At 43.9% G+C, this 26,173-nt stretch overlaps 1 protein-coding gene across 7 annotated transcripts in view; it reads left to right on the top strand.

Annotated features, from left to right (window-relative positions):
- Positions 1-26,173, top strand: part of SPSB4 (splA/ryanodine receptor domain and SOCS box containing 4) — a 168,946-nt gene that overhangs the window by 74,722 nt on the left and 68,051 nt on the right. For 2 of the 7 annotated variants that reach the window (XM_033005505.2, XM_033005499.2), the window contains exons 1-2: positions 3,010-3,458; positions 22,716-23,003. The gene's annotated coding sequence lies outside the window, so the exon portion shown is untranslated. Of the gene's footprint in view, positions 1-2,713; positions 2,794-3,009; positions 3,459-11,511; positions 11,559-22,715; positions 23,004-26,173 lie in introns of those variants that run through there. The other 5 variants (XM_042800977.1, XM_033005503.2, XM_033005501.2 and 2 more) reach the window with 5 other exon arrangements.

A 26,173-nucleotide genomic window follows, 5' to 3' on the forward strand; every position in this document is an offset into this window, starting at 1 on the left:
TCCATATTAGTTTTGGGTGAAGTTGAGAGTGGATGAAGGTTCAGCATGTGGTAAGCGTGGAACTTACCTTAAAGATGAGTCTGTACAGGAAGAACAAAGTTGGGCAGTTCACTCTTTTTGGTCTGTTTGCCAAGCTCAGATGCTAAGATACAACTTCACACTATGATTCTCATGTGTGAAACAAGTAGAAAGCAGATTATTTCCTTTGCTCATCTAAATCAACTTTCTTTTTCCTCATTTCTATTTTCTTTACTGCACTTAGTCTTTCATGGGCAGCTTTTACCCTTAATAGGTCTGCCCAGCAATTCTAAGCACATAGGAGAGGCAAAATATTTCTCACCTGCTGCTCACCACCCAGCAGTGGTGTTTCCTAGTCGTGTAGAGAAATATTATTATTAAGCTTTCCTTTCTGACTGTGATTTATATTTTGCGAGGTAAATCAAACCAGTGGAAGATGGGGAACCTGAGTGATGTGCAATGCTTACGATAAAGTCTGGGCTCTGCCCTTCGTGGCGTGCAGTTCCAGGAACTGTACCAAATGGTTGATTTTGCTGATTGCATGTGTCACTGAGTTTATCTTGGAAGGTTCATAATGTTGTTATACAAATATCCGCCTCTTTCTCACCTTCCCAGGTATTGTATGAGATCAGCTCGAAAGAACCAGTGGTATCTATTCTGTCTCCAAAGTCTGTTTTAAAATTGTGTTAATATTTTAAAACATGATCAGTTCCTATTCTTTTAATGAGCCCTGTGGAGAGGTGTATACATTCTCATCTATATATAAATAGCATGTTTTAGCCCTCATTAGTCAAAATGACACCTTCTATACCCTCAACTGTTTTCACATTTCCACATGAAGTGTGTTCCCAAAACTTTGTGCTGTCTGATTGATCTCTGCATTGCTCGATTTTCAGACCTAGGTATCTCAAGCTGGCTGAAAAGATACAAAGGTTGACTAATGTGATTTCTTTAATCTTCTTTTGTAGAATTAGTATTACAAACCATGTAGAAAGTCTTTCCAAGTTCACTTTTAGCATCAAGCTTGGCACAGGCACGAAGGACCACATCCCATCTTACACTGAAAAACATACCACCTACTGCCAAAAAAGTGTTAGGAGACACTGCTGCGTGGGGAAATTGTGTAAGAGAAATAATTCTGTTAAAAACTGTGGAAAAGAAAGCAAAACACCCTTCAAGGCACAGGCTTGCCCAACTTATTCTGTTCAAAGATTGCCTGTTCTACAGCTCCTCTCCCAAGTGAGTGCTGTGGAACAGACATTAGCCGGTGGGAGGATTTAAATTCAGTAACTTGTCTGCTAGTAAAGAGCACAGACAACTACTCATTTCAGGACTTCCACGTGTATACATAAACCAGACAAAGACCGCCTGAGGGAATGGGAAGCAGTAGAAAGCCTCTTCTAATCTGAAAGAACCGTGGAGCATATAGAAAACACCCATTCATCCTTTGTTTTCTATTTACTCCTACAGGTTATCCTGAAGGCTGGGGGGCGGGTTTGTGTGCTAGGCCTGGGGGGGAACTTGAGTTTACTGCTGCCTTCTGAAATAGTTTGTAGTGTTCTGGATCCTCTGACCCCTGGAGGCACCTCTGGGTCCCCACAGAAGGGCAGCTGCCATTATCTTACGCTTTTTTTTTTTTTTTTTTTTTTCCCCCCCCCCACATGGCATGTGTGAAACACACGGCCAGTTTTAGTGCAGCTTGTACTGAGAATTTCTTGACTGAAGACTCTCAAAGAATTTGCAGAATTTCCTCTCCATTTTTTTTATGGTCTAAGGGTGGGTATTCCTCTTGTCTGGCTCAGTTCTTTGCTAAAAGTCTGTCTGAAGACTTTATTAAAAGAAATAATGTAGAAATAAATATCACCGTGAATGACTGTGGAGCGGAAATCTTGCCCTCTCCATCCTCAGAAGTATAAAGCATAGGTAGAATAGCAGAATTTGAGGAAAAATACTTAGTACTGGAAGTTTATCACCTTTCTAAGTTTTTATTGTCTCATCCTGCAAGAGACGATTATTTTATGCTGCCTTTATGGATTGCTCTGAAGTCTCTGAAGAGGTTAATCTAGTTTTGGGGTGGGAAGTGCATCGAGAGAGTGAGAAGCAGCGTCTGACATTTCTTGTCTTGGGCGCTGACCCAAGCGCTGTGTGTGAGAGGGAAAGCGCAACATCCGTGTAAACCTATGCTGGTATTCCTGGTAGGAGGAGGATTTTGAGCCAGAGATTATTAGGATTAGAAAACACTGATTTTCAGGTTCGTGTTTACGGATATTCATGAGTAGTGCTGGAAGCGCTCGCCTTTCGGCTGTTTTGTAACCTGCCCTGGTTTGACAGGACTTGCCTTGCCTGTAGCCCTGTAGAAGACTCGAAGCTCACCTAGGAGCGTGGGTTTGGGTTTGGCATCCAAAAGTGTAATTAGAGCTTCACCTGCGTGTATATGGCCCAGAGACATCAAACCCTGCAGCCCCCCCTGCCCCTCCAGACTCTCCCCGCGGAGTTTTTGGGGCAGCGCCCACCCTGCAGTGCTGGGCACCCCTGCCCGGGCCCGGGTCCCCCCCTGCAGCCCATGAGATGCCAACAGCCCCCCCGGAGCGGGATTTTGGGGCATTTCCCTGTCGCTTCCTCTCCCGAGCGGCAAGCCGGCAGCCTGAGCCCGGCCGGGCCGGTTCCCGGCGGGGCGGAGCAGCCTCCGCGTCCGCGCAGCGCCGCGCACCTCGCCCGAAGGGCTGCGGAGCCGGGCGGGCGGCGGCGCGGCGTGCTGTCTTTTCGGAAAAGTTTGTAGGTGCCCGAGGGCGAGTTTCACGCGTGAGCGGCGGCGGCGGGGATGGTGTGTGGGGGGGGTGGGGGGGGTGGTGTGCGGGGAGCGGGCGGGCGGGCGCTGCCCGGCTGCGCGTCCGCGGGGGCCGGGCCGGGCCGGGGGGGAAGGGGCGTCGCCATCTGTTGTTAATTCCCCGGTCATTGGATTAGTAACCCGCGGTGATGAGATCAGCGGGATCGGCTTTCGCGAGGGGGCACGGCGCTGGCCGCGCTCCCCAGCTGCGCCGGCTCTCGCATGCGGCGGCGGCAGCGGGCGGCCCCGGGGCAGGCAGCGCGCACAAAGCCCGGTAGCCGCCGCCTCCCGCCTCGCCGGGCACCGCGCACCGGCCGGGGCTCCCGGGGGGCCCAGCCGAGCGGGGCCCCGCAGCCCCCCCGCCCCGCTGCCGGGCCACAGCCCTCCCCCCCCCCCCCGCCCCCCGCCGCCGCCTCCCCAGGGCGGGCGCTGGCAGCGGCGGCTGGGAGCCGGCCCCCGCCCGGGGGGAGCAGCGTGGGAAGGGGGTGCTCCCGCCAGTCGCGGCGACGGGGAGGGGGTTCTGAGTTTGTTTACTTGTGATTCGCGGCTCTTCCTCTGGATTCTCGCTCCGCTCCCGTAACGGCTCGGAGCGGGGCTTCGGCGGCGGTTCGGGGTAAGTTTGCGGCGGGTGGGCTCTTCCCCTCGTGGGAATTCTGTGGGCTGTTGCACCGCGCCTAGAGACGGGGTTGTTCTTTTTTAAACTGTTTTTCAAGCTGATGTTTGGAGAAAATCACTTCTGAAGCGTTTTCGGTTTTATAATGAAATGTTTTACAATAGCAATTAGTTTACGGAGCTTTAAAAGATAATTATTTTTAGATGCTAGATAGCTAGAGATTTACGTTTCTTATAAACTGAGTTTATTTGACTTCGCGCTGGTGAAAGCAATACCTTTTGCCTAATGATTGCCACAAGCTAGTATTTTACAGTGGTTCCTCGGTGCTTTTTCGTGCAGTAAAAGCCAGCCCTCAGTTCAACTGCTCAGACAGATCTGAAATACTAAACTATCTTCCCAGCGAGGGCAAGAGGCAAGCTGAATCTTTGTCAAGTCAAGCCTGAATTTGTATGCGAGACCTGAGTTTCAACAAAGAAAGGCTTTGACTGAATTTGCGCTGGCGCTGCTGGGGGAGCTCCCGGCCAGGCCCCCCCGGCCCCGGGGCCGGTACCCGCCGCTCCTGAAGAGCAACGCCGGGGGAGGTCGATGTGGCAGCGTCCATGCTGGCAGCAGATCGGGTTTTATTTCTTTGTGTCTAGGGCTCGGAGTGGAGACTGCTGTAGGGGGACAGCGTCCTATATAGAGAGACGGGCAGCTACTACTTCAGTTGGCTGGCTTGACGCTGGCTGCAGCCCTTCGGTGCTTAAGTCATACCTGATATCATCACAGTGCTCTGTTTGCCTTCGGTGACAGAAGCAATCCCTGATAAGATATCTCCATGTTGCAAAACAGCTTATCCTCCTGGGAAAAAAACAGCCCCAAAGAGTTACTCTTGATGCTTGTGGCTGAAACTGGCCTGGCGTGTGCAGCATATCTCAAAGGATGCTACATTTTTAATGTTGTTTCTGTAACTAAAGCAGCCCGTTGGGGACGTGAATATCAAATTGCCGTTAGATTATTTGGTGCTGCTGACAGAGTAATGCCAGATACCGTATGTTCTCTTAACGACAAGCGGAAGTTTTATAACCGGCCTTGATAATGGAAGTCTGGTTTTCTTGGTAGCTAATATGCCTCAGTGTCTTGCTGCTGACTCTGGATGTCCTTGGATGACCATCCTGTGCCTCAGTGTCCCTGCCGGGGCTGAAGGGAGGCCTGGTACTTCCCTGCGTCAGAAGGATGATAAAACTTCCCAGCTCGGTGCCTTGCTGAGGCCCTCATGTGGGTGTTGCTCTGGAAGCACATACTGGCGCTGTTAGGCTCAGCGAGCCCTCTCTTCACGCCGGTACCATCCTACCAGAGTGCTCTCTGGACTTCTGTTTGTCTTTGCAAATGTCACTTCAGCCAGCTTTGAAACACCAGGCTTCCTGCCCAACAGGCTGTGGGGCTTGGGAGTAATAAAGCAGTGCTGCCTTTGCGCAAGGAGCTTTCAGGAGCTGTGAGATTTTTTTGTTTTGTTTCGTTTTTTCATCGAATCATAAATTACAGTCATCTTTGTGACTTGTGTTTGTGCAGCATAGGAATTTCTGAATGATGGGCCATCTCTCCTGTGACTCCACAAGCAGCAGCTCATTAACTTGTCAGGCTTCATTGTTGCTGTGTAGACTTCTGTAATGGATTTTCCATGTACTAAGAAAAATTGAGCAAGCTATTTTTGGCTCATTTTCATTCACAATCACCGTTTGCCCCTCTTCCATATATAGGTCACTGTCCTCTTTTTGTGAGGAAGGAAAATAATTTTCCCAGTGGCACTGGATGCCATATCTCAGAACTCCATGTGATGGTTACTTTGAGTTGGATTTTTTTTAATTCAGACAGCTGAAGACTTTTTTTCCTTTGAGGAGCTGTTTTGCTTACACATTTGAGGCTTAGTGACAGCAATCGAGGAGGAAAGCAAAGCATGGTTTTCTGAGATGTTAAAAAAAAAAAATCTCAGTTAAAGTGATTAGCAGCATTGTGTTAGATACTCAGATGTCTCATCTCCATAATTCTTCTTGGCCAAGAAGAGGAAGGTAGAAGGAGGAATGCCTTTACCAGATTCAGGTTCTGTAAGCCACGCTGTGTTTTAGCTGTCTTCTCTATTTAGACTGCTTGGATACTCACTACTAACTGGACTGACATCCTTTACTAGATTCTTTTTGTGCCAGGGCAACATCACTTCAGTGCAAGTTTGAGGCTTTTAGAGTGCTTCTGGGCATGGTAAATCCCAGCTTGAATAATGGTAATGCAGAGCAGCCTTGATACTCACTTCTATTTCCTCCCTTTGTTAGTGAGGATAAATGCACTCTTCTTCTTAATAGCATATCCATGTAAAGGAAATTTAGACGTGTTTTCTTTTTAGCGGGTTTCCCAGGGTAGAGGTTTGACGTAAATGTTGCTGGACTTCATAAATCCTGGCTTAAGGCCAAGGCAAGACTGATGGTGGAGCGGAGCGGAGGCTGGTATCGTGGGGTGCCTACCTTCCTGACGCCGCCGGGAAGCCAGCCTGGGCTCCCGGCCCGAGCCCTGCAGGGCTCCGTGCTGGCAAAGCTGTTCAGATGGAGGCTGCTAACTTGGTGTGGTCTCGCTGAGCTGTGTTAATACTGTAACGCACCTTGAGGCGAGCAGAGATGGAGGCCGCGCACGTTATCCTGGGGACTTAAGGTGTTTATTAAGCCAGTATAAATCTGTTTTCTGTGATGAAGGTGATGCTTAAGACTGCCCATTGATCAGCTAACCAAAGTTTTGAAGTTAAAACTCAAGGTAAGGTCGCTATGTATAGCTAAATATTTGCTAATAATTCTGGAAATTAGTGTTGTGGATTGGGACTTGCCATATCAGGTAGCTGCCTCGCCCATGCCTGTTTTTCGTGGGATTGTGTATATGCTAGTGAATCTGCCTCACTCAGTGCAGCACACACATCCTTCAGGGATGGCTTTAAGCTATTTTTGTAACATGCAATTTAGGCAGCTGAGAACTGTTAACTGATGTAGGGTTGTGCTGCTGTAGGATAAGATGTTAATGCATCACGCCCTTCCTGGAAGAGTAGTTTATGTCTTACTACTTTAACTTTACTCAACTGATGCTGAGGTCATTTGTGGGCGTTGGTTGGTTGAGGCATTTTGCTTATTTGCTTTTTACTTTGAAAAGGTGCTTATGGGTCAGTAACACATTTGGTAGACCGTATCCTTCAAATATACTAGTGTGTGCCACTTGGAAAGGGCTGAATCCAGAGTTTACCGATACCAAACCATCAACTGTTGTCCTTTGAGAAAGTTATTTTGTTACACTGTCGAAGCTACTGTTGCTTGAAGACAGCTCTGTATTGGACCTGTGCTCTCTCCAGAGTTAAAAGTGTTTGAGATGGTTGGTGCTGTCTGAATCCTGCTTTAAGGTGATGTCTGGTATGATGTCAGGAAATGCCTTTGCGTTGCCTCAGCTGCTTGTGCTGCTTTATAGCCTGCATCCCTTCAGATTGTATGGTGATAAAATTGGGTTGGTTTTGGTGTTTTTTGTTTGTGTGGTGGTTTGTTTTTTTGGTTTTTTGTTTTTTTTTTTTTTTTTTGTTTTTGTTTTTTTTCTGGTGTTAGTGTCTGGAAAGCTTACAGAATAATCGGTAGCATTCACAACCTATCAGGGAAAAATCCCTGCCCTGAAGACACTTGTTTTTAAAGCAAAGCTTAAAGCAAACAGTATGCCCCAGTAGCCTTGGTGGCAGCATGGAAAAATGCATTAAAGAAGGGAGAAAGAAAACGTGGCTTCTGTTTTGGGAGCAGTGCTGAATAAGAGAGAGCAGTGCTCGCAGGGTGCCACGACTTTGAGCTAAGAACTGCAGTTCTGTTTGGCTGGCACTCTGATTAAAATCTGATGGCTCTATTTTGGCTACTTCTGCCCTATTAAAGCCTGGGCCTGCCAATCAGGAGTGCTGAGTAGAGCTCACTACTTTCCTTCCTTTGGCTCCTTTTCCACCAAAAATGGAGTAGTGACAGGTACTAGCCTATTTAAATCTACATGTGTGTATATTTATATTTTTCTGGGGGTGTCTTTTTTAAATGGATGTCACCTTTGCCTCAGAGGTAAATGCAGTACAGCTTCTAATTTGTGAAGCAATTGAAATGCAGAACTTTAACATACTGTGCTATGCTTTGTCCATGGCAAAGAAACACACGAGGGGGGGTTTATATCTATTTTCTTCCTTAGTAAGAGGTGAGCTGCCTAGGCTTAACACGGGTGCTCAGCTGTGACCTAAATCTGTTCCTACTGAATTCACTTGAACTTAGACCAGTGCTGAGCAGTATTTTGTATATTTTTTTGGCCTTTCTCTGCTTACTTTGTGTATCGTTGGGTTGAACATCATGCAGCAATCCTGCTAATGACTGGTGTCGGTTGACAAGTTTTATTGTTTTGCACTGCAGAGCGCAGGTGACTTGACAACTTTTTGAGGATTTGTCAGAGGCTGAAGTGACAAGTACGCTTTGGTGTGCAGCAATGTATGAAATCCATCTTTGAGCTGATGGCAGACTAATACTTTCAGAGCTGTTGCAGCAGACTCTTTAGTTGAGTTTGCTTTCTTGATTTAAGTATGTGCGTTTCCAAAAGTTTGTTCTAATACTGCCTTTCTCATTTGACACGATCGCCGGAGTCTGGCGTGCACTTGTCTTCTGTGAGAATGGGTTGTCCCTTTCTGTGTTAACAATTCTCAAAGAAGATCTCGCAAAGGGATTTTGAGAGACACAAGATTAACCGTGTTTGCGCTGCCTTGTCAGAAGAAGGAGGATTTCCCTCCTGCAGGAGCAGGTCTGTGCCCTGGGACCTCACCAGGCTGGGGACTGCGGTGGCTCTGTCTGCCGAAGCCTCCCGGGGGTGGGCTGGGCAGCCTGCACCTCCTCTGTCTCTGAAGGGCTGCCGTAAGGACTGCTGATGGGCACTTTGCTAGTGCATTTTTTCAGTAGTTTTTCTCCTTGGTACCTGAATGCAGCAAAGCTCTGGGCGAGGAGGGGAAAGTGAGGCTGGTAGCGAGTGACCGTTCAAGCTCCTGCTATGCCTAGCAGCAGCACATACCTCATGTGACTTTCAATTTTTCTTGTGATTAGATTGCGATGTTTAGTATTCTGAGCAATGTTGGTTCCATTTTTTTTTTTTTTTTAAACAGTAGTCTTTGTTAAAAATCAGGATATTTAGAATTGTTCTTTCAAGGGGGCATTATGCCAGAGCACTTCCATAACTTTAGGCATGGAAAAAGGTGGGATTTTTCTCAACTGTTGAAAGGTTTAGGTACTCAACTGTCATTTAATTTTAATTGCTGCTCCTCCATCTCTTCTTCAATGAGTGCAAAACCAAATTGCCTTCAGTAGAAGGGTCTTTTTCATTAGATATTGGAGGTCATGATTTTAAAGGAAAGCCTTGTTGCACAAAGTATGTACGTCAGCGGTACATTTCATACTGAGCATGTGCTGTCCACAGAAATATGTAAGTGGTGATTTTAGGCACAGTCATGATCTCTGTGTTTTTTATTTTAAGAATATTCTGAAAAATAGTTCTATTAGGGAAGGACAAAAATGGCTTGAAAGAAAGTTGTCTGGTTTTGTCTTTGAACGCTGAACTGACTCCCCAAAACCTTCCACTTATTTCCTAATTAAGGAAATTACTTTATGACGGAAGCTACATAAAATAAAGCGGTAAATACACAATGTTGTCAACAAGAACTTGTATTATTTCACAGGTGAGAAAACGCTGTGGCAGTCAAACCTATTTATAGCCAAGGAAGTAGCTGGATTAAGGGTTGGGGAAAGGGAATTTTGAATTTGGATCATTAGGTATTCTGTAACTAGCTAAATTATAAAAGGTTTCTTGTTTTGAGAAGTACTTTAAAGGTAGCTTGGACATACAGAATAATACAGGGGCCAGTACTGATACTTTTGAAACTTTGTTTTCCAAGTTAAATATTTTAGACACCATTTCCAGAATAAGCTCTGTTATGTTCCTCGCCAAAGGCTGTCATGTGCTTCTGGCAGCAGAATCATTGTAGTGTTTTGAAGCTAATGGTTGCTTTAAAAACATGCTCAAATATTAATCTGTTCATACTAGTATTTCTTGCTCAGTGATGTCATTACAGGATACGCTACAAAATTATACGTACATGTCTTCATTTATGTGAATTGTTGGCTCAAGTTAAAAATGATCCAAAAATTCAGTGTAGCTAATCTGGGGATTTAAGAGTTAAAAAAGAAACACTGTCTTTATGGCATTGTTTGTGTTGTATTGTTTACTTTTCTGACTGAGACACTTAATTGAGGTTAAAAAAAGACCATTAAAGTTTAACTATTCCAGTTGGTTATCTTTAAAAGTTTATCCTTATTTAACTTGTGAAAAGGTGTACTTATAGATATTTTTTTCAGATTTGTGGAACATATTTGGATGGGGAATTGAGTGTCTTTTCCCCACAGCTAATCAGTAGTCTACTTGGACTTAAATTGAGAATCTCAGTGTGTGATACTAGCACATGCTGAACTATTTCAAGGCTCTGGGAATATTTTCGAGTTCCAACTAGTTCTCTTGGGCAGGGTCATTATTTGGGCATGTGTTGAGACTGTTGATGAATTAAATTCTGACCTTTGATGGTTTCTTCCCATGCTTTAGTGAAGTCCCAGTCTGTGGAGCACAGCAACTAGGTGGTTATTTTGGGGCTGTGACCCTGGAAAAAGTTTTTAGGTGTGTTGTATTGTCTTCCTTTCATAAATTATGATGCAGCATAAAGAATCCAAAATTCTGTTTTCTCCACTGTTGTTGAAAACTGTTGTCAAGCATGTCAGAGAAGACAGAATCATAGAATGGTCTGAGTTGGAAGGGGCCTTAAACATTACCTAGTCTCAAGCCGCTCCCACGGGCAGGGCCCCCTTCCCCCAGCCCAGGGGGCTCCCAGCCCCGTCCAACCTGGCCTTGAACCCTTCCAGGGAGGGGGCAGCCACAGCTGCTCTGGGCACCCTGGGCCAGCGCCTCACCACCCGCACAGGGAAGAATTTCTTCCTACCTCTCATGCTATCCCTAGATCAGGAGTCCCTCCCCACCTTTCCTGTCCCCCCTTTAAGCCCTGGGAGGCCGCTCTAAGGTCTCCCCAGAGCCTTCTCTTCTCCAGGCTGAACCCCCCAACTCTCTCAGCCCGGCCTCCCAGGGGAGCTGCTCCAACCCCCCCAGCATCTTCGTGGCCTCCTCTGGCCCCGCTCGAGCAGCTCCGTGTCCTTCTGCTGTTGGGGGCCCCAGAGCTGGCCCCAGCACTGCAGGGGGGTCTCCCCAGAGCTAAGTGGTTTGAACTAAAGATGATGACACATCAAAGTGTATGAAAGTTGGCGAACATTGCCATCCTGACCTCATTTTGACTGCGTTGCCGCATATTGGTATTACACCTGGTTTGTGCCAGTGATCGAGTGTGTCCCTGTATTTCAGTGTTGTTGTTCTCTGCTGTTAACATTTGGGTAATACTCACTGTGATATTCTCACTTCTAATTCAGAGCGTACTGATCATTCACTAAATATTTATATAGTCCTTTGGTTTTGATGTTGCAAGATAAAAAGGAGGTGTTTTCTATCATCTTTAGTATTCAAAGGCAAATAATGCATTAAGGCTGCTGATTATTTAAAATGATTAAAACATAAAATAAAGAAGTTCTTTTGTACTTTGGTCAGTACTGACGTAACTGTTTCCAGTAGTCTAGAAACATATTTCATTGATAGTCTGTTTAGACTGAGATGCAGTGCAATAATCACCTACCAAAGATGTGAGAATGTGCTCAGGAAGTATTTGTTACAACTTGTATCATATTTTATCCTTTGAGGTTTAAATATAACAAGGTATATTAAACAAGCATGAGCATGAGACCTGCTATATGTACTGCTTGTTCTGAAGTTTCTTAACGTTCGTATTAATTGTATTTGAAGCAAAACGTGTGGGTGGACAGACGGAAGAGAGGCTCGCCTGTGCAGTCACTCTCCTGGTGGCCGTGTACTGAAGCACGGACATAGAGGGAGGAGGAAAGGAGAGGAACATATTCAACATCACAAGTTCTTGGAGGCGCACCTGGAGAAAAGGTGATTAATTTGTGAAAGGGATTAAGCCCAAGTATTTGTCAGGATTTAAAAATGGAACGGGGAGCAAAAGTAGACTTCGTAGGCAGGGTGCACAAATGGAACAGAGTTGCTGCAAGATGCTTCTGTGATGCTCAGATTCTTGGGAGAGCCAGCACTGACATGCTAACACACCTGCCCTCACCTCCATACGCTGCAGTGGGATGGGAGAAGGTGCGTGAGGCTGCTGCCTCGAATGCGTGTCTGGGGATTCAGTGGTCTTTCAGTTTGCAGGTTGTTTTTTTTTTTTTTTTTTTTTTCAGTAGCTACCTACAGCATTGATAATTGGCTTGCATTTCCTACTCTTAAACCCTATAAGAAGATTAATCAACAATTTATTTTTACTCATATAAACCTCTTTGTAGCAATGTTGAATGGTAGTGCAAAAGAAAAAAAAAAATCCATACATGCCAGGCCATTACAGTTTGACTGCTGGAAGAAGACTCCAAAGGGAAATTCAAGCTGAAATGTATCAACACTCCAGGGAGGTGAGAGAGACTGATGAGCTAGCTTTTACTGCTGTACTCCATCCACATCCTGCGAATAGAGGACGTTGGAGCAGCAAGTCTTAATGAATACAGAAGCCAACTCTCTCCCTGTATTTTTAGATTTTATGTTTTCCCTGTGGTCAAATAGTTTGGAATTTGGGGGAGCTATGCCAGGTTGGGCAGAAATGTGACTTAGTAGTGAATGCTGCCTGGTGTGCAGGCAGATGAGGGGAGACTACTTCTCTTTCCCTTTCGCTAGAGCTTGCTGTGATAGATTGGTTGATTGTTGGTGTAACATAATTCCAGTGTGCGGAGGCCTTACATACTGTTTGCTTCTGCAAGTGGATGAAGATAGTGAATTAATGCAGAAGTGTTTTCATTTTGGTTGTTGGAAAGAGTAGGAAAATGACTGCCTAATTCTGATATTTGAGTTTAGATATCTGAATTAGCAATGCAGGAAACATAGTGGCGAGGGTAGCAAGCTGCTCAGTTCCTCTGGAGAGCTGCTGGCAGTGCAGACAGCTTGGGCACTGAACTCATGCAGGCATCGAAACTGTGCGGAGCAGGCATCTCTTTACACCCATTGTGAAAAATGTGTGGGGGATGCTTCCTCTCGATATCCTTACACCAAGGCATAACTGGCATTTTAATAAAACTTTCATCACAGAGTTCCCACTGAAGTGATCTTCACAAGGGATTTTCCGCTTGTACTTTTTTTGATCTGATTATTTGCATATAGTGGGCTTTGCTTCCACAGCTGTTCTGCGTTTGGTTTCCTAAGTGGTAAGAAATGTGCTGTGCTGAAATCAAAGCTGAGCCTGCTAGTCTATTGTATAAATATAATTGTAAGGGAAAATTCAAACAGTTACTGTATTACAGCAAAGATGTGTGGGTTGATGGTCTTGGTAAAATTCAGTTCTTGAGTTTAGGTCTCTTATGGTGCAAGAAGAAATTTTTAATACATGTAATAATTAGTGTTTGAAGCAAAGGGGATTATCTTTCATTTTAATCACTCTGCCTTAGTAGCAGGGAAGAAAGATTGTTGTTTGTAAGAGGCCCAACTCTGATCTCAGTGTTTTCTAGAATGACTTTTTAATTTAATTTTATATTTATGGGACTGATACTTAAATCTTGTCATTCTCATGGATTCTTACCTGTTTCCCAACTGTATAGCAATTAGTTGTATTTTTAAATAGTGTAAGCTTCTGTTCTGCTTGCCTTACCAAACAAAAATTCAGTAAACAATTTTTTATGAATTATTACTTCCATTGCTCATTTTTAACGTGTGACTAATATTCAGCTACACTGCTGTTAACATGAAGCCTTATATAGTTGGTTCATATCCAGTATATGAATAGCTTGTAAATAAATAGCAAAAATAGGATTAAATTTCACACCTGTACTTCACAAAACTAATGGATGGTAATCAGTGTAATGGCCGGTGACAGATTGTACTGTGCCAGCAGTGGAGCTTGCACCCAGAAAAAGTAACCCAAGATCAGGAATAGCTAGAGACTGGTTGGTGAATGTGTTCTTCTCCAGCTGCTTTCTTAATTCCTTCAGTTAACCTGATGAAGCAGCTTGGTTTAAATGAGCAGAATTTGTGACTTGGAAGTTCTCCTATGTAGTGTTTTCCCATTGCCTTAGGAATCGGTTCCTTTAATATTTTGTGTGTGTAAAGCAGGCAGCCTTGGTTGCTCCTGTGTCTTGCACAGACATGAGATGGTGTATACTTAGTATGAGAGGCACACACATGGTTGGGTTTTTTTCCTCTCTGCAACTGGATCTAGGCAGAAGTCATAAATCATGGTGATTTCTTCACAGTACAGTTGCACGGAGTCTGACTACCTTATCTTTTATTAGTATTGAAAGCTTCCTCCTGCTTAGTTCACTATGAATCCTTCATCAACAGAGAAGAGCATGCCCACTTCTCCCTTCACCTTTTACTCTGCTTCAGAGCTGTGTTTTGTAGTGCAAGGTTAGCTCCAAGTGCCATCCTCTGCTACCTGAGCGGGGTAGCTGGTGTATCTATGGTAGAGCCTGGCTAAAGCAGTGACTGAGAGGATTTTACACATTCTTTGTCCAAGCATGCTGTGTGCCGTGTTCCAATTATATCACTTTAAGGTGCGTTTTCTCATTGCTCTTGGGTGTCTGTGTTGGTTGCAGCTGTGGCACAGTTCACCAAGTATTTTTCCTCCTACATGCACCAGGCAGGTGGCTGCTCTTGTGTTCTTCTGACTGCCATTTTAAGGCAGTGGCTCCCAAGCAAGGGAATTGCTCTCAGGGACCGCTTCAGAATATAAATAAATTTCCTAATTGGAAACCACCAATGTCTTTACCCAGTAACCTCTTTCCTACTCAAAGGCTTTATCACCACAGTGTGTGTCATCAGATAGGGAATAGGGACAGGGATGTTAGATAGGGAAGTTAGATGGTAGCACAGGGTTCCTGTCCATCTCTCTGTTTGCTTTCCTTGAGGATGTCTTCTCCCTCTCCAGTAAGGATGGTGGTTATATTATAGTATTCTATATTTTTCAAAGCACAGAAAATGGCCTCAGAAACAGTTTCCGTGTATCTTGCAGACCCCGATGGTACTAGGGAACTCCCCCAGTAGTAACTACTACAGCACAAAAAAGGGTCGACTTCTGGGTATTGTGGTAGCCCGGAGCTCTGTGTGGCTCATCTCTCATGTTTTCAGCTGCTGGCCCAGTAAATTGTTGATTTACAAATTATAGGTCTTCTAGTCTGGTTCTGGTTTGCCCTCCAAGCAGCAGTATGCCCTCAGTTCCACTGGTACATGGCCACAGGTTATTTTGAACAGTATTTCTGGGTAAATACAAGTATTTCTGCAGTATTGGAAGTCGCAGTGTCTCACGCAGATTGTCATTAAATCCATGCAGTAGCTTCATAAGTTGGGAGCTGTGTTTATAAGTGTTTTTTTTTCTTTCTCACATGAATTTCAGAGAGGACCCTGACAGTACTTCTACCTTTTCTCCTCTTCTTGATTATACTGTATTAATCAAAAGTGATGACATGTTTTGATAATTACTGGTGAATCTAGACTAGGATTGAACAGAGTATCTTCTGCCTAATGAAAGGTGGTGGTTGAGTGTGCTTCCATGATCTTTTTCTTTCCAGCAGTGCCAGGCCAGCTGCATGAGCCTTAACAGCCTGTTCTTAAGCTCTGAACATTTTTTTTTTTTTTTTTTTTTTAAATATTACACTTGTTGATTTTGCTCAGTTTGTATTTACTGATGTGCTTTCTCTGTGTATAGTGCTGCTGATCCAAATTTAGACTGAGCATATTTTTCTCCAGGGCAAAGCAGGGGCCTGCCTGACTTACTGGAGAATCAGTGTCTGGCAAATTTAGATGACATCTTGAAGATTCTTTGCAATAATATAAAATACGGGATTTTTTTTTTTTTTTTGTGCAAGATTAATTGGACCATGATCATTTTTGTATAGCTTTCACAAGACTTCCAGAATGTGATGCTAGTTATTTTATTTCAGTAATGCTACACCTAGAACTTGAGTACTAATATCTTTTTTTTCCTATAAAAGCTTGCATCCTGGTACAATTTATTCCAAATAATTTTTTTTCTCTTTTCCACCAATGCATTGAAGAATGAAATGTAATTAGTAATTAATTGTTACAAATAGAATGTCACTTGAAAGAAAATTCTCTGTAGAGAGCTGCTTAGCAGTAGGAACTGAAGTGGGAAGTTACTTTGGGAAGTACAGACCTTGCATTTGAGTTTATAGATCATAGTCTGTGCTGAGACTCCTGTAGGTGGGAACAAAGCTGATTTATCTTTACCCATACCTCTATTAGCAAGTCTACTGTGTGTTTTTGAAGTACTTTCCTGTGGCCAGAAATACCTGGAGTTGTTGTCACTTTTAACATGCAGTTCTTCTAGGATGTACGCTGTTAGGTCAGTAGTAAAGAGATGTAGATGCTACTCAGAGTAGCAAGTCCTTTCACTATGGCTTTTCCTAGTTGGAGGCCTCTCTGATTTTAACTTTGGAAACAGTCTGGGATGGTTTTTTCTGTAGAGCAGTGTTTGTTTGAAAAGGCAGCTTTTCCACTTCATCTGGCTCTAGAACAGTGAAAGATACAGAAAGAAAATAACATGCCATGTAACCTTCACCATTGTGAGACCCAGACCCATCATGTGTTCTCACCAAGCCCTTGTGTCTTCAGGAGGAGTGCAGGCTCTTCACATGGGGACATAACTGGCTGTAAATCTTTAACTCCTTAAAGCCCTGTGGCCTTTCCCAGCCTCTCCTGCATTGTTAAGTGCCCTATTTCTTAAATTAATAGCAAACATAAATGAAAATACTATTCTGTGAAATGGAAGAAGTTTTATGTGCATAAGGAAAATCAATTTTGTTGCTTAGAGCTCAGGCAGTTTGTTTCTATGATATAACTTTCTCAGTCAGCCCCATTTGTCTGTGCAATTGTTCTCTACTGACAGATGGGCTTTAGCAGAGGCATGTGCTTAAGATAGAGGAAATCAATTGCTGTCACTTAAAAAATGTGAGGGTTTTTTTAGAAAACATTTATTTATTTATCTGGAGGTTGGTTTGTCTCTTTGTTAGCACTCAAAAGCTGTATGTAACTTCACTTGTCACCTCACCTGGGAAATACAAAATCATTTTGCGCAATCTGAGTTGGTGATCATGCTTCCTTAACATATGTAAAGTGTGTTTACTTAATTTCTGTTCTTTAAAAGAAGTCACTTCAGAAACTGCAGGACTGACGAAGTGCTGCTTCCTGGATTCCTGTCTTGTGGCTGACTTGTAAAATCTTTAGGACACTTTGCCTGCAGTTACAGCTTTGAAGTGAGCTCGTCCTCTTCTGGGTTCTTTGTCAAGATGTGAACTCACAGCCCAGCTTGCTCTTCCGTGTGGTCACTTCCAAGCGGTCTCTCCTCTCCCTGGCTACCTCTCCTGTAGGAACATAGTTATCTCTGAGACTGCTGCTGTTCTGTCACATTTGGCTGATGGTAACTATTGACTGGAATAGTTAAGGGGGAGGAGTTAGGAGGGATGCAGATGGTGTGATTGTGTAAGCCTATTTTCCTATTAAACAAAAGAATATGCTTTTGTTCAGGACCAAACTTGTTCTCATGTATTCGTCTCGTACATGTTTGTGCAAGTACAATGGCTGGGTTCTCTCCAACCCTGCCCTCCCCCTCTCCCAAGGCAATCCTGAGTGGGGGAAAGGGGCCTGAGCCCTGTGTGCGGTGGTGGCTTCCCTACAACAGATCACCTGTGGTCTGTCCAAGTCAGCCCTTTGGGTCATCTCTTCTGCATCGCTCTGTTCAACTCACTCTAGAGGGAAGAATATCTTCAACTCTTGTCTGTTGTGTTAAGCTGGAGGCACAGTATGTTTTTGTCACTGGAGTCTGGCAGCACTGTTTGAAGTATGAAAGTCATCCCAGTTAGAGCAGGAACTTCCTCTAGTGGGCTGCTTCAGCTGGAGCATCTGATGAGTTTGCTTCTGGCCCACTGACTGTGAGCATCTGACAGGTATTGTCTGTATGCTGCCGTGTCAATTCAAGTGAGAGTTAAACAAAGTAAGGCTTAGGAGCAAAAGAAGACCTCAAAGTATCCTGGCCATTCCAGGAGCATTGCAAATCTTAAGCTGTTAGTGAATGTCTTTTTATAAATGGTACAGAGGCTAAGCACTAGAGTCATCCACTGCAAAACATACAGACAGGCACTGTGAGAGCAGAGCCATCTCTTGTAGCGTCTAAGTCTACAACAGCCTTGTGATGCTGTAGAAGGCTACAGAGCTGCTATTAATGCGTGTTCATACTTACCCCCATTCTCATCATGGTAGTGCCCCTAGAAAACCAGTTGTAGACCTAAGTTCAGTCATGACTTAGAAAGACTCACCAGGCTTGGAAAATGTTGGCACGCATAATATACCAGGACTGAAGCTTGAGCTAAGGGGCCAGATGTTCACTAGAGCATGTTACTGCAGTTTCTGCAGTTGCAATAAAGGTGTGGTGAACAGTTGTGTCAAGCTAGAGGAACTCTCCTCTGTCTTGCTTTCTACAATCTTTGGACCTTCCCTTAGTCCCCTTGGGGATCATCTCTGGCACATCTCCGGGGATTTCCTGCTGCCTAGGCTGAAGAACGATGCTTTCCAGGAGTCTTTTTCTCATCTATGGCTTTGTAACTTTTCTTTCATTTTAAAGGCCACCTGGTTCCATTGTACATTACAGCAAAAGGAATTGCAGCAGAAGAGAGGTAGTGGGAAGTCATTCAGCCACATCCGAGGTCATTGTTTAATGGATGTTCTGCTTTTGAAATTGAAGCTGTAAGGGTATTGATCCTCTACAAAGCTGTAGAGTTAAAATGTAAAATAATTGTCTGAAAAAGTATTATGCTGGTGAAAAGTAGTAATGACTGGAGAGAAATTGGAGCATTAAAACTTAATTATTCCTTGGGCTTTAAATCTCACGTGGTCTGACACCTATTGGTATTACGTACTTGGTGAAGCATGGCTGAGTAGAAATGTAGAATGGCAAATAATACTGTAAAATGCAAAGCAGAACTGAAAACATAATTCTCAAATTTAGCGTTAAGCCTCTTTTGTGTGTTAATTTGCTCTTTTAATATAACCCTGACGCTTGAATATTCAAAATGGCTACATCAGCCATTCAGGAAAGACAGGAAGGTATTCACTGTAACAGAAGGGTGGCAGAAGGATGAAAGATGCATGATTTTGTGCTAGAAGGGTGAGGAAGATGTAAGCAGCTCGTGGCTGCACTGAATTTAGGTATGAAGTTCAGCTGTGCCACTTAGGGCAGCTTGAAGTGACTATGGAAAGTTGCTCCATGGTTTGGGCTGCTGCCTAAATAGTTCTGCCTTTCCACTCTCTATTGCTGCCCCCGCACTGCCTCTTCCTTTATGCCAGAGTAAGCATTTACATGATTGTCTGATGTGCCAGATCAGAGGGCTTATCTACCTGGAAATAACGTGGCAAAATAAAATACTAGGTTTTGCCTACTTTAGTTTTCTGAGACAGGCCCATCACCAAGACCATTTGAATGCAGAGGTGGCTGCAAGACAAAAGGGAAGAATGAATAGGAAGAGGTGGTAGAAGGGAGGTAGTGGTTTGAACATCTGTAAGTTTATGGTAATTGTGGAATCACATAGGTATTCCTGTTAAATACCCTGAAAAAAAAAAAAGTAAATGTTTCCTTTCAGTAACTTTAGAATTGAAATGTTGCTGTCTTAAAAGTACTTGCATAGTTAAAAAAAGTAATTTTTCTTGTATTATGTTACTGTTTGTTTTTCAAATTACATTGCTGTATTCTAACTGAGAAGACATTATGCAAAAAACCTGTTTACAGAATTGAAGTGAGTTTTTGTTATCTTTCATGTATCTTCAGAATATAAACATTTGCCTCTAAAACTGACTTTCAGTACCAGAGAGACGTGAGGCATAAAACCAACCCAAAACATAAAATCAGCTTAGTTTCAAAGTACAGTAGATGGAAGTATTTAAAAATATACATTCCGCTGTATTCATAGCTACTCAAGATTCTTTCTGAATTCTTCATCATATGACTAAACTGCTTCTAACTCTGGTGGTACAGATGGTGTGGTATTTCACATTATTCTAATTCCAAGCAGCTAAATGCACAGTCTGTGTTAATAACAAGCTTGTCTTAAATTTTGAAACAATTACATTTTTGTAACATTACAAAACATGTTACTCTTTACGGAGGAATGTCCTTGGGATTTTCAGGATCTGCATTCCTTTCAGGAACTGAAGAAGTCATGATTTACTGCTACATTGTTCATCCCACATGTTAAATGTCATTTGCTAAGTGTGCATGCAGCATAAAATTTTATCTGTAGCACCAGATAGTTAAGAGTAGCCAAGCATTTTTGGCTAGTCGGATTGTTACTGTATATTCCCAGTTTGACAGGGGAAGCCAACACTGTTCAAACTGGGCAATAAATCAACAATGTTGGATACCAGGATCTATAGTTGAATCCAAGCTGGCCAATTTTTTTAGGGTGCCAAAAGTGTGCTTAATTAATTGTCACCCTCAAAACAGTGTTGTCATGGTTATGTAGCTGTTTGCGCACTGGGAACACAGTTGATAGATGCTGGGCCTCATGCCTTTACATGTCTGGGTGGAGGTAAAAGTCCTTGTTCTTGAATTTATAAAACCTTCTTCATCAACTTGCCCAGCACAGCAGAGCTGGTGTTTTGCTTCTTTTTTGTGGTCAGCTGTTGTGGTCAGTGGCTCAGTATCTCAGTGAAGAGCAGTGATGAGTGACATTCCTCAGGGGTTGGTGTTGGTCCCAGCACTGTTTAACATCTTTGTCAACAACATGGACAGTGGGATTGATGCACCCTCAGCAGGTTCACATACTGGAGGGCAGGGATGGCATCCAGAGGGACTTGGACAGGCTGGAGAGATGGGCCCTGGCAAACCTCATGGAGTTCAACAAGGCCAAGGGCAAGGTCCTGCCCTTGTGTCAGGGCAATCCCAAGCACAAACCCAGGCTGGGTGAGGAGTGGGTGGAGAGCAGCCCCAAGGAGAAGGACTTGGGGGTGTTAGTGGATGGAAAACTGACTGTGAGCCAGCAATGTGCGCTCCCAGCCCAGAAACCACCCATGTGCTGGGTTGCACCCAGAGCAGGGGGGGCAGCAGGGCCAGGGAGGGAATTCTCCCCCTCTGCTCCGCTCTGGGGAGACCCCCCTGCAGTGCTGGGGCCAGCTCTGGGGCCCCAACAGCAGAAGGACACGGAGCTGCTCGAGCGGGGCCAGAGGAGGCCAAGAAGATGCTGGGGGGGCTGGAGCAGCTCCCCTGGGAGGCCGGGCTGAGAGAGTTGGGGGGGTTCAGCCTGGAGAAGAGAAGGCTCCGGGGAGACCTTAGAGCGGCCTCCCAGGGCTTAAAGGGGGGACAGGAAAGGTGGGGAGGGACTCTTGATCAGGGGGTGTGGGGATAGGATGTGGGGTAACAGTTTTAAACTGAAAGAGGGCAGATCTAGATTAGATCTAAGGCAGAAATTCTTCCCTGTGAGGGTGGTGAGGCGCTGGCACAAGGTTCCCAGAGAAGCTGTGGCTGCCCCCTCCCTGGAAGGGTTCAAGGCCAGGTTGGACGGGGCTGGGAGCACCCTGGGCTGGGGGAAGGTGTCCCTGCCCATGCCAGGGGTGTTGGGACTGGGTGAACTTTAAGGTGCCTTCCAACCCAAACTGTTCCATGATTTGTATTCCTGCTGTAAAGACATTAGTACCAGGGTTAGATTCAGACTACTCAAACGCCTAGCGTATCGGTTCTGTTCAGGCATCTGAGGAGCAAACAATTTTGGTGCCCACAGAGAAGAGGTCTTGGTTCAGAGTCTCCTGTTGCAACTCTCTTAGTGTTCAGGAGTCCTTGCTTGCTGGTGACAAAGCCCAGGTGGGCAGGGGAGGTGGAAGTGAGGTCTGGCTGCAGGAAGGAAACCATGAGGGTCAGTAGCAAAAAGAGTGGGAACTGCTGTGTAAAAGTTTAAAAGGCTGATAGAGGGATTACCTTCCTTGTTTTTTCTGACAGGCAGTTTAACCAACTAGTATTGTTAGTTGGGACTCACCTAGGTGTTTCTCACTTTTTTGGTATGTGTCAATTTAGCAGAATTCACCTAAGCCTTAGGACATTCTTACTGTAGTTTTGATTTGCATTTATGTGGTGTCATTTCTTGTGCGTGTTTTTCAAGTTTTCTGCACCTCTAGTTCATAATCCAGAGGGAAATACAGCTATGAAGGCTGAAAGCTGACTTTGCAGAAAGCATGTTTCTTTTATCAGCAGTTATGGTCTACTGATGCCAACATACTGCATTGTTAAAAAACACACCCTATTTAATTACAGCAAAGTGATGTCCCAGCAAGCCTTTCTCTGGTAAATATAATTTGTGGTTTTATTGTGAATAATTTCCCGAAATATTTTGGCAGTCTGCATGAGGACACTGCTAAGCGACGTTGACACAGTTTTCCTGTTTGGAGTTGGCTTGTTCTTGTACAGTATGTTTAATCTAATCATCATATCCTGACAAAGTGTGGCATGAATGTGCAACTGAGACAGAAACAATTTAAGTTGCAAAAACTAACAGTTGTCTTAAGAGAGATTTTTCCGTTGTTGAAGGAGTGTACTAATGTGGTGGTTCTTCTCTTCTCATAAAAATAGTACTTTATTTTCCACAAAGTATCTTTTATCACAGGGATAACAGATGAAATGTAGTGTTTCAGTTGTGGTCACTAAACAGGTTTAACAGCAAGGTCATATATTAAGCCAGATGGAAATATTTTCTTATTTCCTAACTCTTGTAGTGGTTTGAAATTACTGGAAGAGGAAAGCTTTGGGAAAACCTTAAAAGCAAAACTATACAGTGAAAATGCACGTTGTCTTAATTTCAGAATATTTTACGTCTAGTGAAAAGATACAGGCAAGGAAATCTAAGTTTCTCTAAGTAGTATAAGATTACAAAAAGTCACAGCAGTTGAATGACAGTGCTGTGGCAAGTTTCCATTAATTCAGAAGATAAGAAGGTTTTACAAAGAAATATTTCTGTATATGGCTTGAATAGCACATAATCTGACAAGAATTATCTCCTGTCCTTTCAGGTCAACCCACAGCTTTTACCGATGCTGTGTGGGGCAGCCGTCCAGTCCTGCAGCCAGGCCGGGGCCTGTTGCCCGCTGAATTGGTAGTGGCCCCGCTGGCCGCCCGAGCACCGCGCCGTGCCTTCCCACAGCCCCAGCTGCCGCCATCGCACGCCTCGGTGGGGAGGAGCTGCCTGGAGATCCTGACAGTGATGGTGTGAGTGGGACGGTTCCGAGGCTTCTGTGCTGGCAGTGTGATGTTACCGGTGGAAGCCGGGAGGGGCTGTCTGCCCGTGGAGATGGGCCCTGGTAAGCTGCGCTCCTCCAGTACCGGCTCCTGACGGGGTGAAGGACGAGGTGGTGCCTCTGCTGCCGGTGCTCACCTCAGCGTGGGTCTCTGCCGTCTGCTTGGTGTACATGGACAGCATGCAGAAAAAAAAAAGAGAATAGATGAGCTTGGCTTTGAGACGGGTTGCGCCTGCAAGCAGCCAACTGGAGGTTGGGAGCTGCCAGGAGGACTTTGTGCGTGAGTGGCTCCCTGTGGAGCTCACGTTAATGCTGCATGGGTTGCGAGCCCGAGGCGTGTGTTGCAACCCCTCACTGCCTCCTCATGTGAATTTTTCATGTCAGCTACTACTAAGTAGTAGCAATCAGAGCTCTTAGGTGACAGCACAGGGTTACACTTTTATTGCTCTACCAGTACAAATTATTAAATGTTGATCCCCCCCGCCCCCTTTACTTGTTCAAGTCCACTGATACTTGAATGAGATAAGTATGGTTGTAGTTGGCCTTCTAGTAGAAGCTCAGAACAACTACCAGCTACATAGAACTAGGATGAAAGAGAGTATAATATGGAGGGTGGGAGAAATTATTTGATGAAAAGTAGGTTTTGAGCTGTACTGCTGTTTAGGAACTGCTGCATATTGAATGCATTAGTAACTGCAAGATTTTTAAAGTTGTTCAGTCCTATGTCCATACAAAGCAATTTGGCAAAATGTGACATTATGTAATAAATGAAGTGGTAATGTCTGTGTATGAAGAAAGACTTAATATTGTAAAATAGCGTTTCAAACTGAAGTGTGTACTGAGCGCATCCCAGAGTAAAAGCACAGCTGTGTGTGTATCAAGGTACTTAAAATGATGCATTTTATTCCTCTGGATTACCTATCTATCTATTAGCAGCCTATTTCTGTTACAGTTTAGGGCACATTAGGAAGAATGTCTGTGGCTTGCCAAGTGAGTCACTTTAGTGTTTATAATCTCTTGGTGATTTGCCAGGTAAACATCGGTGCCAAGTTTAGTTTCTCATGTGATCAGGAAGTGATACAGGAAGATGCACTGAGGACTTCCCCGGCTGTCTCCCCATAGCACCCGGGCAGGAATGTGGCAATTGTCTTGTGCTTTAAAGAGGAAATTTTCAAAGGCATGTAGAGCTAAATCACATGCAGAAATCACTGAGTTTCCCTTTGAACATCTGACATTTTCCCTTTTCATATCCTTCTTTCAAGCTCAAATAATCACACACCTTTTTCAAAGGAACTACCCAATCCCTGAGCATGTGTCCTCTTAGAAAAGCTTGCTTACCTGATGACATTTACTCTCTACTGCTTCCATATGTGTATATTAGCGTCACTATGCCATTTCCCCCCGGATTATTAGTGTGGCGTCAAGTACTGAGCTTGCTTTGGTGGGCCAAATTTGCCATTGTACCTTTGAAACAACCCATGAGTGCTTCTGCAGTAGTGGAAATGGCAAGTGTCAATTTAAATTTAATTACTGTTTAAACTTTTAAATTCCTCTTACATGGTTTGGGAGGAAGGAAGGAGGATGTTCAAGATGATCTCATGTGGGGAACTCCTGTGAATTGTTCTGAATCCTTGTGCAAGCATAATACAAGGGGGCTTAGGGGCTGATGTTTAGTTTTGATTTTTAAAGATTAAAATTAGGTTCATAGAGGTGTTTGTTCCATGCTCAGGTGTGCGCATAGCAATGTGGGACCAGCTACTGGAAAATATTATTTTTTTATACAGTGACTTAACTGTCATGGATTTGAAAATCGACTTTTCACTTTCTTTTTTTGGAAAGGAAACTCGCATAATGCAGGTGTTGTCTCATTTCTGTATTTAATACATGCAGAAAACTATTTACATGGTATTTGCCATGGTAAATAATATAAGGACTTAATTCACTTCTAAAACATGGTTGAATGGTAAATTTTACAGGTGTTCTTTTCCTAGACTTCTCTTTTTATTTCCTTCCATCGTGAGTACATGTTTCTTACTCATCTTCTTTCAGAAAAGATCTTTGAAATGAGACAGTATATTTGAGGTAGAAGTTCTTTAAAAGGAAGAACACAGACTTGTGGCTTACCAAGTAAAATCCTGCAAGACATTTATGCCCCTGTCTGCTGTTGGGTGTTTTATGAAAACCAGCTGTCACCTGGGCTTTTGAGAGTCTGGTGATTTTTGCTGCTTCTTGAAACACTTCATCACTCTGTCAGTAAAAAAAGAGCAGGTCTACTCATCTATATTTGAGCATTCCTGGCTTGGCACTTATTTTGCTAGAAGGCAGAAGATGTCTGCTGGTGCAGGTACTTTTTAATTTGATCCCATGTCAACCATCTACTTGATTTTATAGCACTTTGTCCTCATTTTTATTCCTTTAGTACTTTTAGAGGTTCTTGGCTTCCCTTTGCACTCTGATTCACATTTTAAAGCTCAGGTAATCTAACTTATCCAGACTGCAAAGATTCTTTCCTGGGTGCTTTTGACCCCTTACAGTTAAATTACCATGTTTGTCTACGGAAGCACACAAACAATACATTTCAAAATCGTGTATTCCCCTTAGTGTATCTTACTGTGTTCCAGTCCTTCTCATCAGCCTAATACCAAAATACAGAAAATGTGGGTTAGCCTACTGTTCAGTATTATGAAGAACATACGCAGTTGTAGTAGCTGCCCACTAGAAAAGTCTGCCAAAGAACTGAAAGTGCCATTCTTCATTTGTCCTTCCATGGCTGTTCTTTGCTCATTCCATCTTTTTTTTTTTTAAGCTCCTTTATAAAAAACTGAAGCTTGATGAATTTTTGTTTTTTCTTTTAAGGACGGGGTATGTTAAAAGGAAACATTTAAATTTTGCAGTCATTTGCTTTTGTGTGCTTGAATAATGACAGAAAAGCTGAACCCTCTGTTGCTAGGGCCCAGGGAAGAGAACAGCTAGAAATAAAAGGAGATTCTGACATCGTGCATATTCCTAAGACTATGAAACAAAAGTGTAAGTGAAAGTGAAGCTACTGCTGAACATAAAGTTTATCACTGTTGCTGGGGAATAGCGTACGCCTTCTTGAGGACCGCTGTGAACTTGGCCAGACAAAATAGGTGGAAGGGCAGAAGAAGGTGGGGAATGTCTGCATCCTATTATGAATTGGAGGAAATGACTGTCTGCACTCTGTACGCTGGTGGGCTCAGTATCCTGCTGGC

Source organism: Tyto alba, unplaced genomic scaffold (genome assembly GCF_018691265.1).
Source record: "Tyto alba isolate M040663 unplaced genomic scaffold, T.alba_DEE_v4.0 Super-Scaffold_10, whole genome shotgun sequence".
NCBI lineage: Eukaryota > Metazoa > Chordata > Aves > Strigiformes > Tytonidae > Tyto > Tyto alba.